The following is a 19,258-nucleotide window of genomic DNA, read 5'->3' on the forward strand; positions in this document are numbered from 1 at the left end:
ATTTGCTGCATCCCACAGCGGGCATGCTAAATGCATGAGTAACTAAGTGTTCGGTCAAACTCATCTCAATGCTGCATTAAGACACCTAAGAACAGAATAGGATTATTAGCTTTTTTTTTTTTGTAAGCAATCATCCTGTTACTGTTGGCTGAAAGTTTCAGAATACAATCTGAATGAAAGAGTGGCATATGACCATTTATAGACAAGTAAGGATTTATGGGTGATCGTTTTAGTCCGACATCACATTATATCCAGTTTCCATTGGGACTGTTTTCTGGACTTCTGTTTAGTATCTGTACCACAGTACTGGGCAAGAATATATTCCATTACAAGTACAATCACATTTACTTCTCCTAAATACAGACCCTCCCCCCCCCCCCCATTTAGCCTCATGTTCAGTAAAGTACATTACATGAAGATAAAGCGATCTCTGTCTTTTTACAGTTGGAAACACCAGCTAGATGCATTTCATAGCAAAGGATCATGACATATTATTTTATGACATTTGTTGAAATTCTTTGCATGGTTATAGAGAGACATGGCCTTTTCTTGGTAGTTACCATCAGTAGCCTTAAATTGCCATTTGAGTGATCTGCTTTAGCCATTTTAGTTCACAGTAAATATGCATATTCTGCAGTTTACAGGATGACAAACTCAGTGATGCACCAAATCACATATCTGGTATGTTATTATGAAAACAAAGCCAAAACGATTCTCTCTTTCTCATACAAAAGTGATATTTTCTATCATTTTAAAACCAAACTCTTACTCTTTCTGCCTCGATCTCTCACCATAAATACACCTTTGTAATTGCATCCACTAATAAGACTTTAATCCAACCAGAAGCTCACACAAAACTCTTGGGGGTCATCATTGATGATGAACTCAAACTTAATCTTCACCTGCTCCAAGGAATAAAACAGACAAACCAGAAACTTGGTTTACTACACCACAATAAAAACATTTCTCACTACCAATGCTAGACTCTCCCTTGCTCAAGCCCTTCTCCTTCCCTCCCTCCTATATGCTGCCCCTATACTCACTAACATTCAAACAATAACCCTTACCAAACACCAACAAACCTACCATAAAATAGCTAGATTTGTCACAAACTCACCTTACAATGCACATCACTGCCTTGCTTTAAACTCACTCCAGTGGCTTGAATTTCCCCAGCTCCTACTTCTATCTGAACTTCAAATGCTACATTTCATTCTTAATAAGCCTGCATCCTGTCCTGCTCTCTCTTCGCTCATCTCTATGCATACTCCACCACGAACACTCCACACTTCCAGTCAGCAACGACTGCTCACATACCAACCAAAAAAAAAGTACAGTTTTGTACCTACCATAAATGTAGATGTTCGAGTGCTAATACAGCTGCAGTCATAACAGATGGGTTCTCCTGCCGTCAGGCGGGTCCTCGGTCGGTCGAATTCCAAAGTCTAGGTCTGGCATCGGTTGTCGTCGCTTCTTCCCTGACGTCAGTGCGACAGGGGTATAAAGTAACCAGCCGACACCATTTTCTTCAGTTTTTCTTGCCCCAGATGTCAGGTGCCCCCAGAAGGAAGGCAATACATAAATTTGTGTAATAATGCAGTGCAATATAATCAAAATACAGTAGTTGCAAGCAAATACATCATAAATGAATACCCCAATCAGGTTGTATGAGGATGTGCTAGCCTATAGGCCTGTCCCAAGAGTGGGAGGATGGAGGGAAACCTGGACTGCAGCTGTATTAGCACTCGAACATCTACATTTACGGTAGGACAAATCTGTACTATGTTCATCGTGCATACAGCTGCAGTCATAACAGATGGGTAGAATCCCAAAGCTAAGAAAGGGGTGGTAGGCACTAGGTGGAACTAGGAGGAGCCAAAATGCCCTGCAAGACTGCAGTGGCAAAGCCTGCTCTAGATTTGGAGTATAATGGTAGGTTGTAGTGCTTGGAGAAGGTATGCACAGAACTCCAAGTGGCTGCTTCCAAAATATCCTTGGTAGGAACTCCTCTGAGGAAGGCTGCAGAGGTGGCTGTGGCCCTGGTGGAATGAGTTCTAATGCCTGTAGGTACAGTTTTGCCATGAAAGGAATAGCAAAAGCGTATGCAGTGGGCTATCCATTTTGAGATTGTCTGTTTGGAAATTGGCTTTCCTTGAGCTCCTACCGCATAGGCCACAAAGAGCTGTTCTGATTTTCTGAAAGGCTTTGTTCTGTCCAAATAATAATGCAGTTGTCTGTGGATGTCCAAGGAATGTAGTAATCTCTCCCCTTTGTTTTGAGGATTAGGATAAAAAGTAGGTAAATGTATGGCCTGATTTAAAGCTACCCTGGATACCACTTTAGGCATAAAGGACGGGTTGGTTCGTAAGGAAACTCTGTCCTGATGGAAGATAAAAAGGCTGGACAGCCATGAGAGCCTGTAATTCTGAAACTCTACGAGCTGAGGTGATAGCCAGAAGGAAAGCTGTTTTCCAGGACAAATATTGCAAATCTGATGAGGCAGCTGGCTCAAAGGGAGGCAAGGTCAGTTTTTCCAGAATGAAATTAAGATCCCAAGCAGGTATTGGTTGTTTCCTTGGAGGTCTTAAATTCTTAGCCCCTCTGAGGAACTGTCTTAAGAGAGGGTGAGAGAATAAAGGTGGATCAGTGTTGTATTCTGCAGAAATGGCTGAGGCATGGATTTTGATGGAGGAGAAAGAAAGTCCACTGTTTAGCAGTTCAGCCAAATATTGTAGTATTTGAGGTAAATTCAGTTTTCCAGGGTCCTGGCCCTTTTTCTCATTCCAGACACAAAAACGTTTCCAATTTGTGAAGTAAGCTTTTCTAGTTGATGACCTTCTGGCCTCCAAAATGACATCCTGCACCTCCTTGGAGAGTAGGGCCTGCTGTGATGCTAAGGAATCTTCCATGCGGCTAGATTGAGTGTTTTTAGCTGGCTGTGTAGAGTTTTGAAGCTGTGCTGAGTCAGAAGAAGAGGCATTAGAGGCAGGGTCCATGGTGGGGAATGCGTCAGGCTCCTCAGAAGTGGGTACCAGTGTTGCCTTGGCCAGTCCGGAGCAATGAGGATCATCTTTGGTCTGTCTGCTCTGGTCTTCAATAGAACTTTGGGCAGCAGAGGAAGAGGTGGGAAGGCATACACTGTCATTGATGTCCAACTGAAAGAGACAGCGTCCACTCTCCAGGCCTTTGGATGGAAGATCCTTGAGCAGAATTTTGTCAATTGATGATTTTTGTGGGAGGCAAAGAGATCTATGTCTGGCCTTCCCCATTCTTGGATTATTTCTGTAAAAACTTTTGGATGCAACTTCCATTCGTGTGGATCTGTCATATTCCTGCTTAGGTTGTCTGCCAGTGTGTTTTCCTTGCCTGGCAAGTACTGTGCTTGTAGTTCCATTTGTAAGTCCATGGCCATGTTCCAAAGTGACATGGCCAGTCTGCATAGGGGGTAAGAATGTGTTCCTCCCTGCTTGTTTATGTACCACATAACTGTGGTGTTGTCCGTTCTTATCAATAGTTGACCTGGTTGTAGAAGGTCCTTGAAAGCTATAATAGCATTTATTACTGCTAGCATTTCTTTTTGATTGATGTGAAGGTGCTTTTCTTTTTGGGACCATTTGCCCTGAATGCACCGATCTGTCATGTGCGCCCCCCAGGCGTAGTCCGAGGCGTCTGTTGTGATGACTTGATTTGCTTGAGGCTTGCTGAATGGAAGACCTGTGTTTGTTTGACATGCTTGAGCCCACCACAGAAATTCCTTTTGCAGACATGGAATTAGTGGTATTATTGTTTCCAAACTGTGGCTGTGTTGAGACCATATGTTTTTCAGGTACCATTGTAGTTTCCTCATATGCAGCTTTGCACATGGGATTAGTAAGATGCAAGATGCCATGAATCCCAGAGCCTGCAGGATTTTCCTTGCAGTCAGCCTGGTGCAATTTGCTAGTGTTCTGAAGTATTGAATTAGTTGCCCCTGCTTCTCTGGCGTGAGGTAGGCCATCTGGGTGTTTGTGTCCAAATTGGCACCTAGGAAAATTATCTTCCGAGAGGGTATTAGCCTTGATTTCTTTTTGTTGACTGTGTATCCCAGAGAGTTCAGTAACATTATTACATAAGCCAGATGTTTCAGAAGAATGTGCTTGCTGTCCGCTTGGATCAGGCAGTCGTCCAAATAGGGATATATTTGTATCCCTTGAAGTCTGCAGTAGGCAATTACTGATGCCAGGCATTTTGTGAATACTCTGGGCGCAGTAGATAAGCCAAAGGGCAATGCAGAGAATTGATAATGGGTTGAACCTGCAAGAAATCTGAAGTACCTTCTGCAATTTTGTCTGATTGGGACATGCAGGTATGCCTCCTTGAGGTCCAATGTTACCAGCCAAGACTCCTTGCCCAGCATGGGAAGAAGTTGCTGTAGAGTGAGCATCTTGAATTTTGGTACGAGTAGAAATGTGTTTAGGATGGATAGATCCAAAATAGGTCTCCAATCTTTTCCCTTCCTTGGCACCAGAAATAGCCTGGAATAAAATCCTTGACCTTGTTTGTGCGTAGCTACCTCTTGAATAGCTTTCATGTTTATGAGATCTGTAATTTGCCTTTGTGCCTCTGCCCTTTGATTGTGAGGCAGGTTTGGCATGCCTCTCATTTTTGGAAGGGTATAAAAATGGAATTTGTAGCCTCTGTTTATAATGTCCAGGATCCATTTGTCCTTTGTGACGATATGCCAATTTTTTGAAAATAATGCCAGCTTTCCTCCTAAGGGGGCTGCCATTTGAGACCTGGTTGGCCTGCAAAGGGGAAAGTCATTGGGTTTGCTTTCTGAAAGATTGCGAGTTGTCCTCACCACCTCTTTATGTAGGAGCTTGCCATTGTCTGCCTCTAAACGATCCTTGAGATTGTCCTCTGCCCCTCGGGCGCCTGTATCTGCCTCTTTGGGGTCTGTCTGTGGCAGGAAAGGACCAGTTTTTGGAAGGCCAATTTCTACTAAACGTGGGGTTGAACCTGTAGAAATTCTTTCACAGTTTGCATTGATTTAGCCTTTTCCTCCATTTTCCTTAATACCTCCTCAGCATTAGCACCAAATAGTACATCCTTTTAAAGAGGGGTGTCTAGTAATTTAGCTTTGACATGATCAGGCAAGGCTTGTTCCTTGAGCCAGGCATGCCTACGTATGACTGATCCTGTAACAGCAGCTCTACATGAGGCCTCTAGAGCGTCAAAACCACATTGTAAGGTATGCTTACCCACTTGTTCTGCACTATGCATCAAATCCTACAACTCCTTCAAGTCTGGTTTTTCGGGTTGTGACAGTTTACTTTTCAATTGCGATAACAAAAACTGTTGGTATTTTAGCATATGAAACTGACAGTTTAAGGCCCTCATGGATAAGGTAGCCAAGGTATATACCTTTTTTTCCCTACCTTTCTAAGGATCTGGAATCTCTCTCAGAAGGCAATGGATTTTTAGCAATGGAGGCCTTAACTCCCTTGGGGCCCTGTGAGATGGTCTCTGGGTCAGCAGCATGGCTTTTGTATATAAACTGGTGTGAGTCAGGGACCCTGTAGTACCTGTAAGGCTTAACTGGAGCTGGAGGTAGAGAGTCCGGGTTAAGGCAGGCCTCCGAGTAAACATCATCTAGGATGTCCAAGACAGGAGGTACAGCCAGAGGCTTGTGCTGAGGAAGCAAGAGAAATTCCCTGAGCCTTTTCTTGGAATCTGAATAATCCTGGCCTTCCCAGTGGAAGTGTTCCCTTAAGGTATGCAAAGTTTCTCCAAATGAGTAATCCTCAGGGGGGGATACAGAAGGGATGGACTCCTCCGCATCAGAGTCTTCAAAAGGGGAGTAAGAATGTTCCTTATCATCCAAGTGCTCTGAAATAATGGAGCCCTGATCAGAGGAGGGGGAATCTTCCTCCACTCTAGGCCTTTGGTTCGGAGGGGGCTGAGAACCTCTGATAAGAGTAATTAAATCCTCAGCCATTTTAAGCATCTGTTTCTTAGGCATGGGGCCTGGAGATGGGCCCTGTGTAGCTGGTCTCTTAGAGTGCATGGTTGCTTTAGACTTTGTGAAAGCCTTGATGGAGAAAGAAGAGGAAGGTCTGAAGACACCCTGAATGGAGGTGGACCTGTCTACATTCTGAGCTTCAACGCCAAGAGTGGCTTTGGTATCTGTAGTCGGGGTGTGGGCCGAGGAGCCTGCGACCTCGGGCACAGGAGACACCGTCAAAGACAGGTCGGCGGTAGTCAGGGGCTGCATAGGTGCCTCGCTGAGAACCGGACCACGTGTAGTCGGCTTTGGCATGGTGTCGGTAGAGGCCGCGGACCTCGTGTGTCGGTCCTTGTCAGAGTATCTGACGACATAGTATAGTTAAATGCTTTCCCAAAATAATGCTGGGCGAACTCCGCCCGACGCTTAATAGTGCGTTTGTTGAATGTAGCACAAAAGCGACAGACCGAGACGTCGTGGTCTGGGCCTAAACAAGGTATGCAGAGGGAATGGAAATCATTATGCGGTATTTGCTTCCCACAAGAAATACAATTATTAACTTTGTCTGATATCGGTCTGAGGCAAGAAAAGTTTCCCCAGTGGGGTACTTAGCTTTTAAAAAGACTTCGGTTTCCAAAGTTTCGCAATCTCAGGAGCTGGCCGACCGGCACTTGCGAACTGCTTCTGCTTCGGGCACCGCGCGGCAAGAAAGACTGAAGAAAATGGCGTTGGCTGGTTCCTTTATACCCCTGTTGCACTGATGTCAGGGAAGAAGCGACGACAACCGACGCTGGACCTAGACTTTGGAATTCGGCCGACCGAGGACCCGCCTGACGGCAGGAGAACCCATCTGTTATGACTGCAGCTGTATGCACGATGAACATCATAGGCATACTCCTATACAAATACTCCACTGCACAAGTTTGGAACAAACTCCCTATAGATATACGTTCCTTCATTCACCCAGCACACTTTTAAGAAAAACTCAAACCTTACCTACTTAACTCCAAACTTTGCCATTGTCAGGCACCAACTTAAGCACCCCACTGTAATACCTTTCTTCCTCCCTCCTCTCTCTCTCATGAGTACTCTATTATCTTAGGACATGTACTAATGCTTTCTAATCAGAACTGTTGGTTAAAACTCTGTTCGTACATATGTAAATATAATTGCTACTTAAAAAAATGTGCTTGCATTGCAATTTACTCCTTTTACTTACATTTTTTGTATAATTGAATTTTAGATGCTTACTTACATTTCTCTGTATAACCTTGTTCTTGATGTTAAAATAAGAATTTTCTGTAATTTTTTCGTGTATTGGAGGTATTCTCCTCGGGTCTCCACTGAAAATGGGCCTCAAGCCCAGTTGGACAAACCCAGTTAACAACTGTCAATAAATAAATAAATAAATATATGTTCTGACAGGCATGCACATAGTCGAGATTACATTGTTAACATTCTATAAAAGTTATTAAGCAAAAAAAAAACATGAAAGAGGGATTATCCAGATGTCTATCATAAGAATATCGGACGAATTCTTTACTTCGATAGATGACAATACGGAAACACAAAAGACTGACCACACAAAGTTGAAATACAGAACATCAAAGCTATGTGCTACTAGCTTTTTTTTAGCAACACCGAAAATCTGGCAGCATGTTGCATGAGATTGTGGTAGAACAGGGACTGTGCTTTGCCCAGTTCGTCACAGTAATGCATTCTTGGAGTTGTTACATATAATTAGTATGAGGTGAGGTGAGGGAAGTACAGGGAGGCCTGACCATCAGTGCATTCGTTATTCTGTGTTTCGATCTTCTGTGTTTCCCTATTGTCAGCTTTTGAAGTAATGAATGTATTCCAAGAATACCTTGAAGCAATGGAAAATACTGTAATTTGATGTAAGGGTAGAATTTCAGTCAGAAAAGGTTTTTGGAAATTGACGGGATGCAACATTTTCAAACCAGTGAGATGAACACAAATGTGCAGCCTTCATTGTCTTAAGAGTAAAATAAATAAAATTTACTAACAGCATAAGTACATAATGGTGGTATGACTTCAGATCTTAAAAGAATATGCGTGCCTGCATACAAGTAATATATGCATACTTTTTTAATTCTTTGTTTCCATCTGTCCACAACCCTTTTTTCTCATTTCTGCACATGGGGTCACGGTGCCACTTCCACAGTGACAATCCTCTAGAGCCAGTGTTCACACCAATGGATGAATAGCCCTGCTATGGTTACTCTTTCATACAACACACATGCACACTTACACCTACGATCAATTTAGTGTGTCCAATCCACCTACAATAATTTGATGCATACAAAAGACATAAACTTTATTTATTTTTCATTAAAATTCAAGCTACAGTTGCTTCATTGTCATTGTCACTAGGAAGTCAGCTTCAGGGCATTTTATAGACAACTGTACCAGTAACATTCCTTGAAATTTTCATCAAAAATGTTTATCCCTTTCAGACATACAATATTTTTTATACACAAACAGTAAAAATAGCTAAAAAACCATGATTATGATACATTACTTTCAATAAAGGTCAGTTGTTAATTGCTTAGTCCCACCATAATAATCTGTTTTAGATATAAGTGTACGTATTTTGCAGTCATCGATGTATTTCAGCAAGCAGCATTTGCCAGCCAGGTAAGAGTAGTAGCAAAAACACAAAACTAAACAAAATACGCTCCAAAACAGATCCATGTGAGACCCCAGTCTTGTGCATCAGAAAGTACAGTTTTGTACCTACCATAAATGTAGATGTCCGAACAGGAATGCATCTGCAGTCCTTACAAATGGGTTGTCCTGTCGTCAGGCAGCCCTTCGGTCGGCCGGATTCCAAAGTCTGGGTCTGGCCTCGGCTGGTGTCGCACTTCACCCGACATCATAGCTGCAGTTCTTCGGGTATAAAGGCATCAGCCGACGCCATTTTCCTCAGTGTTTCTTGCCCCAGATGCCAGTTGCCCTCTTGGATAGCTAAATTTGGATAAATGCCAATGTTTCCAAATAGTAGAAGGCAAACAAAAAATAAGCATGTATGTACATATATACAAACAAATACACCATAATAGATCCCCAGCTAGCTACAAGATGGGCAAATACCCTAGGAATACCACAGAGGGAAGGAGGGTGGGTAATCCTGACTGCAGATGCATTCCTGTTCGGACATCTACATTTATGGTAGGTACAAAACTGTACTATGTCCTTCAAGGATGCATCTGCAGTCCTAACAAATGGGTAGAATACCATAGCCAAACTAGGGCAGGAGGAAAGGAGAAGAAATTATGGTGTAGTTAAGATCCCTTGCAAAACAGCAGTGGCAAACCCTGCTCGGGATCTAGAGTATAAAGGTAAGTTATAATGCTTGGCAAATGTATGCACGGAGGTCCAAGTAGCAGCCTCTATAATGTCCTTGGTAGCCACTCCTCGTAAGAAAGCTGTAGTAGTGGCTGTAGCCCTTGTAGAATGAGGCCTTATGTTCTGTGGAGTTTGCTTTCCATGGTAGGAGTAACAGAATCTGATGCAATTTCCTATCCACTTGGAGATTGTCTGTTTTGAAATTGCTTTTCCTTCCATTCCTGTTGCATAAGCTACCAGAAGCTGGTCAGTTTTTCTATTGTTCTTGGTTCTGTCCAGGTAGTAGCGCAACTGTCTATGTACATCCAAGGTATGCAGCAGTCTTTCCCCTGTTCTGTGGATTGGGGAAGAAGGTAGGTAGGTGGATAGCCTGGTTTAAAGACACTCTGGATACCACCTTAGGCATAAATGTAGGATTAGTTCTCATGGACACTCTATCTTGATGGCAGATTAGGAAGGGTTGTACTGCCATTAAAGCCTGTAGCTCAGAAACCCTTCTTGCTGAGGTGATTGCCAGCAGAAAGCAGTCTTCCAGGATAAGTGTTGATGATCTGCTGTTGCTGCTGGTTCAAAGGGGAGTGTCAATTTTTCTAACACAAAGTTCAAGTCCCATGCTGGTAATGGTGGTTTCCTAGGAGGTTTTACATTTTAATTCCTCTCAGAAACTGCCTGAGTAAAGGTTGAGAAAAGACTGGGGATCATGCTGTATTCTGCAGAAATAGCTGATGCATGTATCTTGATGGAGGAATAGGACAGGCCTGTATGGAAAAGCTCTGCCAAATACTCCAGGATGTTGGCAATGTCTACCTTTGACACATCTTTTCCCCTTTCAGTACTCCAAATGAGAAACCTTTTCCATTTTCCTGCATAAGTTCCTTCTTGTTGAAGGTCTGCGGGCCTCCAAGAATGCTTCTTTAACCTTTTGAGATAAAATCTGTTTTTTTTTTATATGTGTGTTCAAAAGCAGCTAGCTGCAGTGTTTTCAGTTGGATGCAGGGTGTTGTAGTTGTTCTGAGTTAACAGTAAAGGAATCAGGGGTAGTGTCCACATTTTCCCGAGACATGCTCCACAGTAATGGGTACCAATGTTGTCTTGGCCAGTCTGGAGCTATCAGAATGATCCTTGGGTGTTCCTCTTTGATTTTCAATAGCACTTTGTGCATCAAAGGAAGAGGTGGGAATGCATATGCTGTCAGGCCTTTCCAACTGAAGGATAGAGAGTCCACCTTCCAAGCAAGTGGGTGGTATGTCCTTGTGCAGAATTTCTTCAATTGGTGATTGAGTGGGGATGCGAATAGGTCTATTTGTGGCAGTCCCCATTTCCTTGTGATGACCTTGAAGATGTCTGGTGTAGCATCCATTCGTGAGCATCCGAGGTAGTTCTGCTTAATATGTCTGCTAGGATGTTTTCTTTTCCGGCACAAAATTGCTTGTAACTGAATGTTGTAGCTCAGAGCCATATTCCATAGGTCCAGTGCCATCCGGCATAGAGGGTATGAATGAGTGCCTCCCTGTTTGTTGATGTACCACATGACTGTGGTGTTGTCTGTCCTTATCAGCAACTGCCCTTCTTGGAGGAATGGTCTGAATGTCTGGATTGCTAGTTTTACTGCCAGCATTTCCTTTTGATTTATGTGCAGGTGCAGCTGATCTGGAGTCCATAAGCCTTGTATGCACTTGTCCAGCAAGTGGGCCCCCCAACCGAGGTCTGAGGCGTCCAGTGTGATGGTTTGGCTTGGTTGAATGCTGTGGAAGGGCAAACCTGGGTTTGACTGGCATGCCTGAGCCCACAATAGGAACTCTTGTTTCAGGCATGGAATTAGTGGTATTTCGGTTTCTAGGCTGTGCCTGTGTTGAGACCATAAATTCTTCAGGTACCACTGTAGCTTTCTCATATGCAGTCTGGCATGAGGGACCAGGATTATGCAGGATGCCATGAAGCCCAAGGCCTGCAGTACTTTCCTTGCTGTTAGTTTGTTCTGCTTTGTTAATGCCAAGAAGTAGAGAGGAAGTTGTTCTTGTTTTCTGCAGTTAGGAATGCCATCTGTTTTACTGTGTCCAATTCTGCACCTAAGAAGGTTGTTCTTTGGGATGGTATCAGTCTTGACTTTTTATATTGACTGTGTATCCCAGGGCTTGCAGTAAGCAAATGACTCTTTGTAAGTCTTCTGTTAGCTTGTTTTGTTGTCCGCTTGTATCAGGCAGTCGTCCAGGTATGGATATATTTGGATTCCTGAAGCCTGCAGTGAGCGATTACTGATGCCAGGCATTTTGTGAACACTCTGGGCAGTAGATAAGCCAAAGGGCAATGCTGAGAATTGATAATGCTCTGATCCTGCAAGAAATCTGAGGTATCTTCTGCAATTTGGTCGTATGGGGACGTGCAGGTATGCCTCCTTGAGATCTAGAGTCACCAGCCAATACTCCTTGCCCAGCATGGGAAGAAGTTGCTGTAGGGTCAGCATTTTGAATTTTGGAACAATGATGAATGTGTTTAAAGTGGACAGGTCGAGAATAGGCCTCCAATTTTTCTTTTCTTGGTACCAGGAATAGTCTGGAGTAAAATCCTTTCCTTGTTCCATAGATGGTACCCTTTCTATAGCTCTCATCTTTGCTAATTGAGCTATTTGTTTTAGAGCTTCTGTCTTTTGATTTGGTGGTAGGTTTGGCATTCCTCTTTTCCTGGTAAAGTATGGAAATGAAACCTGTAGCCTTGGTCTATAGTTTGCAAAATCCACTTGTCTCTTGTGATGTAGTGCCAGTTTTTTGAAAATAAGGCTAACTTTCCGCCTAAGGGTGCTGCTATTTGTTCCCTGGTAGGCGGTGCCAGAGCCAAGTCACTGTGATTGTCCTGTTGCAGTGGTAGTTGTGGATCTGTGCAGTAGTTCTCTGGTTGTTACCTTGCCACTGGCGTCCCCTGTAGGCACCTCCTCTGGATTGATTTCTGCCTCTTGAACGCCTATTCCTGCCTCTCTGTGTTTTAGAGGAGTCTGGAAAGGACCAATTTTGGAAGGCCAGTTCCTGCTAAACCTTGGAGGCTGAACCTGTAAGAAATCTTTCACTGTTTGTACAGATTTTGCCTTCTCTTCCATTTTCTTCAGTACCTGCTGAGCAGGAGAACCAAATAAACTGACCTTATCCATAGGAGCATCTAATAGTTTTGCTTTAACATGATCCGGCAAGACCTGTTCTTTCAACCATGCATGCCTTCTTATAACTGTGCCAGTCATGGCTGATCTAAAGGAAGCCTCCAGTGCATCATAGCCACATTTTAAAGAATGGTTACTAACCTGCTGAATATTATGCACCATTTCTAGAACATATTTCTTATCTAAAGAATCATCAGAGGACAGTTTCTTAGTTAACTGATCAAGCATAAACTCCTGGTATTGGATCATATGAAACTGACAGTTCAATGCCCTAGCTGAGAGAGTAGCAGAGGTGTATACTTTTTACCCCATCTCTAAGGACCTGGATTCTCTTTCAGAGGGAGAGGGTTTTAACTGAGGTCAGCTACTGCCTTAGGCCCTGGGAGATAGTCTCAGGATCTGCAAAGGAGCCTTGTATAAATGGTGATGCGTGTCCGGGACCCTGTAGAACCTATCGGGCTTAGCAGGGGCTGGAGGCAAAGTATCAGGAGCAGTACAAGCATCATTAAATGCATCATCTACAACAGGAAGAACTGGAGGTATAGCTAAAGGCCTATGTTGTGGTAAATGTAAAAGTCCTAAGCCTTTTCCTTGAATCTGAGAAATCTTGCCCTGCCATTGGAATTGCTCTCTCATGGCATGTAAGGTTTCCCCAAAGGAAAATTCCTCTGGTGGAGAGGCAGAAGGAATGGATTCCTCTGCATCAGAGTCTTCATAAGGAGAAAAGGAGCCTCTGGATGGTCTGTATTGTCTGAATCATCAGAAGAATCATCTGAGGACACTGGCTCAGGGGCTCTGCTCTAGGTCTCTTTTCTGGAGGAGGTTGAGAGGCCCTGTCTGGATGAGGTTGGGATCCCTTATTAAAGAGATGAGATCCTCTGCCAGAGTGAGCATTTGGGAACTGGAACTGGGCCTGTGAGAGGGGCTTAACAGGCACAGACTTAGAAGTTTTGGCTGCTTTAGCCCTGGCAAAGGCCTTATGGACATGGCTGCAGGGGCCTAACAGCACCACGTGCAGGGTAGAAACATCCAAAGGGATGGTGTCCGATAATTCTTGTGAAACCACAGTAGCAGGTTGAATTTCAGAGGCCGATTCAACCAGGTTAGAAGGGGCCTGGGTAGTAGTCATGGATTCGGCTGAAGATAGACCCGTTTGCTCGGTTCCGGCCGAAACCGAGACACTCGCGGTTTGCTTAACCGCGGTTTCGGCCAAACCGCGGACCGCGGAAGTGTCGGTCCTTTCTTCGCTTTTAACAACTTGTGAAGTCGGAGGATCCAACGGCATGATATAAGCAAAATCTGAGCCGAAAAACTGTTCAGCAAACTCCGACCGGCGTCTAAGCGTCCGTCGGTTGAAAGAAGCACAGGCTAAACAAGCTGCTACGTCGTGGTCTGGGCCTAAACAAGGTAAGCAGTAAGAGTGGAAATCTTTATGAGGTATTTGTTTCCCACAAGTTAAACAGTTATTCACTTTTCTGACATCGGCTGAGGCAAGAAAGAGTCCCCAACGGGTACTTAGCTTTTAGAAGTCTTCAAGTAGTATTCGGTAGTAGTAATCTCTGGATCTGACCGACCGGCACTTGCGAACAGCTTCTGCTTCGGGCGCCACGCGGCAAGAAAGACTGAGGAAAATGGTGTCGACTGATGCCTTTATACCCGAAGAACTGCAGCTATGACGTCGGGTGAAGTGCGACACCAGCCGAGGCCAGACCCAGACTTTGGAATCCGGCCGACCGAAGGGCTGCCTGACGACAGGACAACCCATTTGTAAGGACTGCAGATGCATCCTTGAAGGACATAAACAGATCCATGTGAGACCCCAGTCTTGTGCATCAGAACAATCAGTTAATTTCCTTAAAAAGTACAGTTGTGTACACTTACCATAAATGATGTTCAAGTGTCTCCACTGTAGCAGTCATCACATTTGGGTTATCCCTGCTGGGGTAGCCCTTGGCCGGCCTGAATACCAGAGACTTAGTATTTCTGCGTCGGTTGCTGTCGCTTGAAGACTGATGTCAGATCGTCAGTGGTATAAAGGAAGGCAGCCGATACCATTACATCAGTATTTCTTGCCATGGAGCCCCGAAAGCAGAAGTAGTTCACACAAGTGCCTGAGTATCTGAGCTTCGTTTCTGAACTGAAGTTGAAGTCTTCGAAAGCTAGGTACCCCATTGGGAATCCTTTTTTCTTGCACTAACTGATGTCAGAAAAACTTAATTGTCTCGCCTGTGGAAAGCAAATAATACACTGGGACTTCCACTCCTACTGCATCACTTGTCTAGGCCCAGACCACGATGTCCCTCTTTGTCGGTTCTGTGCTTTGTTTAACGCCAGAACTATTCATCATCGGGCCCTTATTGTAGGCAGATATTTCCATTTACAGTCCTCGAATTCCGATATGGCTTTCATAAGCCATCCGACAGCAGACCTTCTGAAAAAAACATACAGATAAAGACAGAGACAGACCACACAGGACTAAACCTTCTGACGACACTACAGCCAAGCTGGTCGTCAGTCGTCCGGAATTTAGTGAGGTGCTTTCGCAGCCCCTGATGCCCTCTTCAGTTAATTTGCAGGCCTCTACCGGGACCCTTTCAGAGTCCGGTATGCAGCAGAACTCTTCTTTGTCTAAGGATCCTGCGGTCATCTCTACCTTGGATGGGTCCAGAGCCGCTGTGCAGGCACCGGCTTCTGAGGAAGTCGTTCGCATCACCGAATCCAGACATAAACAGACACCTTCTTTCACGGCTACTGTCCTTTCTAAAACAACTGAGTTCCTTAGGCCCAGGGGTCGAACCACCCCCAAGAAACCGACTTCCAGCCATTCTTTAGCGCCTGCTACCTTGCCTCAGTCACAAATGCTTAAAATGGCAGAGAACCTTATCATGCTAATTAGGGGAAGCTAAGCCACTCCCTCAAAAGTCACCCTGTGATGACTGCAACAGTGAAACACAAACATCTAGTACACGTTGTGCCCAGTCAGTCAGTAAGTACGTAATCAATTTTATTACATATGGATTCACTTTCCATGCAATTACTCTGGCAATAACAGTGCTGTGTGGGAGTGCCAAATGCTTTCCCTTTACCCAGGTATGTGACTACAACCTTCATAACTTTATAAACAGCAATATGAACCACATCATAAAAGCCAGCAAAACTAGTAAGTGATGATCTCCCAGCTGAAAAGCCCAAACAATTTTCACCAGGTAGTATTTAAAACATTTTTAAGAACTAAGGTAAGGCTAAGGGGCCTATAATTGTGAACCAATCCTCAGATGCTGCTCTTGTAAATGGGCACAATATAAGACTGCTTCCACACCTGCAGGGCAAGCAGAGTGTTAAATAAAACATATAAAGGATATAGAAACACATCTGATTTGGGCAGTACTGCAGTGGTTTGAAGTCCCAGAAACATTGGCAGAATTAGTGCAGGCTATGCAGAAGAACCCAATGACTCAAGTACAGTGTTCAGTCTCACAAAGGGGTTTCCAGTGGAAGTGAGTGTGCACCAGGGTTCGGCTCTAAGCTCAGTGCTGTTACTGGTGATGGTCTACATAAGCAAACATGCTGGAGGGGACAGATCAAAAAAGTTGCTGTATGTAGATGAACTGGCACTACAGACCGTCTCTGAGCAAGAACTTCAGCAAAGAATAGGGGAATGGAATGCAAAACTGAACACACAAGGGAAATGGAATGCAAAACTGAAGACACAAGGGATGAAACCAAGTACAGATAAGGTAGTGGTAATGGCAGCAAATTGGGAAAATCAGAAGCAGCTGAGAACTGAGATAGAAAGGAAGATAGTGGAACAGGTTAATACCTTCAAGCATCTGGGAGGGGAGGTTGAGGAGAAGAGAAGTCTGAATGAAGAGGTCAAAAATCTAGAACTGGAGGGACTGCAGCTAACTGGCATAGAGTGTCAGGTGTAACATATGACAGAAGAGTGCCAAAGAAGCTGAAAAGTAAGGTATACAAAACAGTGGTGCGACCATTACTACTGTATGGTACAGAAACCTGGCCAGTATATGCACAACAGATGAGAAACCAGAGGAGATGGAAATTAAGTGCCTAAGAAGGGTGGCAGAATGTACACTGTGGGACAGACAAAAATGAGGACATAACAGCACAGCAGAAGCCAAAGTAGCTCCAATTTCAAAAAAGATCAAAGATAACAGATTATGGCAGTTCGGGCAAATGTGCAGAAAAGCAGAAGACAATGCGGTGAAGATGATTTGGGACAAACAGGAAGAAGGCATGATGAAACGAGGGCATCCAGCAAAGAGATGGATGGATTGTACAAGAGAAGATCTGCAACAGTTAGGCATGAGTGTCAAAGAAGTTAGGAGTGTGGCACTGAATCGAGAGAGATGGAAACAGTTAAAATGGCACCCCAACTCCATGTAGAAAAATGGGAAAAAGGGGTTGTTGATGACGATATTACTACAGCTTCAGCTTGTGTTCAATATACCCAGAAAGTCCATCTGGCCCCATGCTACATAAGGACTTAATGCTAAGCAGAGATTTTTTTGGACCTTAGATCTTGCAATAATTAAGCTATCACCATTTGCAATAAAAAGCCGATTATCCTTAACCAGTGTAGCTGATGTAAAAACTAAACTACAGAAATTTGAACGTTCTTACCATTTTGTAAAGAGAGAGTTAATACATACATTAAACTCCAATAACATTACAAGCATGCAGCTTTGAACTCACACACTTAATTGAAAAAGCTTTGATATTATCTGATAAAGAATAGGGTCATACAAAATACAAGGTCATTGAGCCTAATGGCCATTTATGCCTTTGTCAGTACCTACATATAAACCCCTCCTTTATCAAGGAGGGCTAGGCTAGTCAAACCCGGGGTGAATTTATGAATACCTTCCCAGTCATCTAGTTCCTGTCTGAAGGAATATGCTTGTGTTTGTAAGATGGTTTACAGCACATAACAGAATGTCTAATACTTTAATTGGGTGGGTTTGGCATAATAGTAATGATCTTCACCTCACAGATGCAAGGTACAGGGTTTGATTGTGACCTCAGCTAACTGGCTAGGCTTACAATAGCCTTTCAGAGCAATTAGCCTAGTATTCACAAATGAACCCAAGAACCTAACAGTAGAATAACGCAAATGAATCTTAAAAGCAAGCTTATTTTTATTTGCTTACTTACTTACTTTATTTGTTTATGCATACATGCATGTTTTGTTGACTCAGATAGTATCATTAAGTCTCTGACCCATTTGCAATGGACACCCCAAGGTGGTATTCATACTGAATTTGGGAAATATGGCAAGGCCACTTGGAAAAGAATACTTTTGTAAAACCTTACCATAACCATAGATGTCCTCTTCTATCTTGCACTATTCTTTACATATGGGTTCTCTTCCACCCTATGACCTGATGTCTGGCCAGTATACAACAGCTTTTAGCCACTGCCAGTACATGGGACTTTGCATGTATACTCTGACAATGTCAGCCATAAAAGAACGTCCGCAAATACCATCCTCAGAACAAGAATGGCCCATGAGGAACAGAAGTCTTAAGGAGATAAAGAAGCCATCAAGGATGGGACACGATGCAGGGGGGAAGGCGGAAGGGACGGAATACTGCAAAATAGAAAAGGACATCTGTAGTTATGGTAAGATTTTAACAACTATTCTATGTTCCTCTATTCAATGTTGCAGTAATCTTTACCTATGGGAGAGTACCAAAGCTTACTAGGAACCTTGGGAGGTGAAAGGAGCAGAGAAGTACGCAATGAAGAATGTTCCACAAAGCCATGGAGAACTGCTCTAGCAAATCCTGCTCTAGACCTAGAAATAGTGTCCAACTTGTGTGCACTGAGAGCCAAGTAGCAGCCTCCAAAATGAAATTAGTATCCAGGCCCTTAAAGAAAGCCCCATAAGGATCAGCAGTCCTAAGGAGAAGAATAAGTTATCCAAGGAGGGGACAAGATGCAGGGGGGAAGGCGGAAGGGACGGAATACTGCAACATAGAAAAGGACATCTATGGTTATAGTAAGATTTTAACAACTATTCTATGTTCCTCTATTCAATGTTGCAGTAATCTTTACCTATGGGAGAGTACCAAAGCTTACTAGGAACCTTGGGAGGTGAAAGGAGCAGAGAAGTACGCAATGAAGAATGTTCCACAAAGCCATGGAGAACTGCTCTAGCAAATCCTGCTCTAGACCTAGAAATAGTGTCCAACTTGTGTGCACTGAGAACCAAGTAGCTGCCTCCAAAATGAAATTAGTATCCAGGCCCTTAAAGAAAGCCCCTAAAGAAGCAACAGCTTTAGTGGAATGGTCTGTAGCAGAAGCAGCCAGAGACTTACCACCATGAACATCATAACACAACACAATAGCCTTAGAAATCCTAGAGGAAATTGTTTGTTTAGAAACAGCTAAACCCAGAGCCCTGGGATGAAAAGACACACAAATGTATCTGTTTTCCTGACAGGCAACTTAGATTGTCTTATCCTAGTAAAATCTATGTACATCAAAGGAATGCAGGATCCTTTCACTAGAGGACTGAGGAAAAGGGAAAAAGGTGGGAAATTGGATAAATTGATTAAGAGACATTTCATTCACCACTTTACACATAAAGGAAGGGTTGGTATGCAAAGAAACTCTGTCCTTGTGAAAAACCAAGAAAGGAGGGAGTGCCATCAAAGCCTGAATCTCAGAAACCTTCCTAACAAAAGTCAAGGATACCAGAAACACGGTTTTCCAAGTACAAAACTGTAGAGAAGCAG

At 43.6% G+C, this 19,258-nt stretch overlaps 1 protein-coding gene across 2 annotated transcripts in view; it reads right to left on the reverse strand.

The window, feature by feature from the left end:
• VGLL4 (vestigial like family member 4) overlaps window positions 1-19,258 on the reverse strand; it is a 1,022,072-nt gene that overhangs the window by 416,648 nt on the left and 586,166 nt on the right. The gene's annotated exons all lie outside the window — the stretch shown is intronic.

This window comes from Protopterus annectens, chromosome 7.part0 (genome assembly GCF_019279795.1).
Source record: "Protopterus annectens isolate FY-2018-M chromosome 7.part0, PAN1.0, whole genome shotgun sequence".
NCBI lineage: Eukaryota > Metazoa > Chordata > Ceratodontiformes > Protopteridae > Protopterus > Protopterus annectens.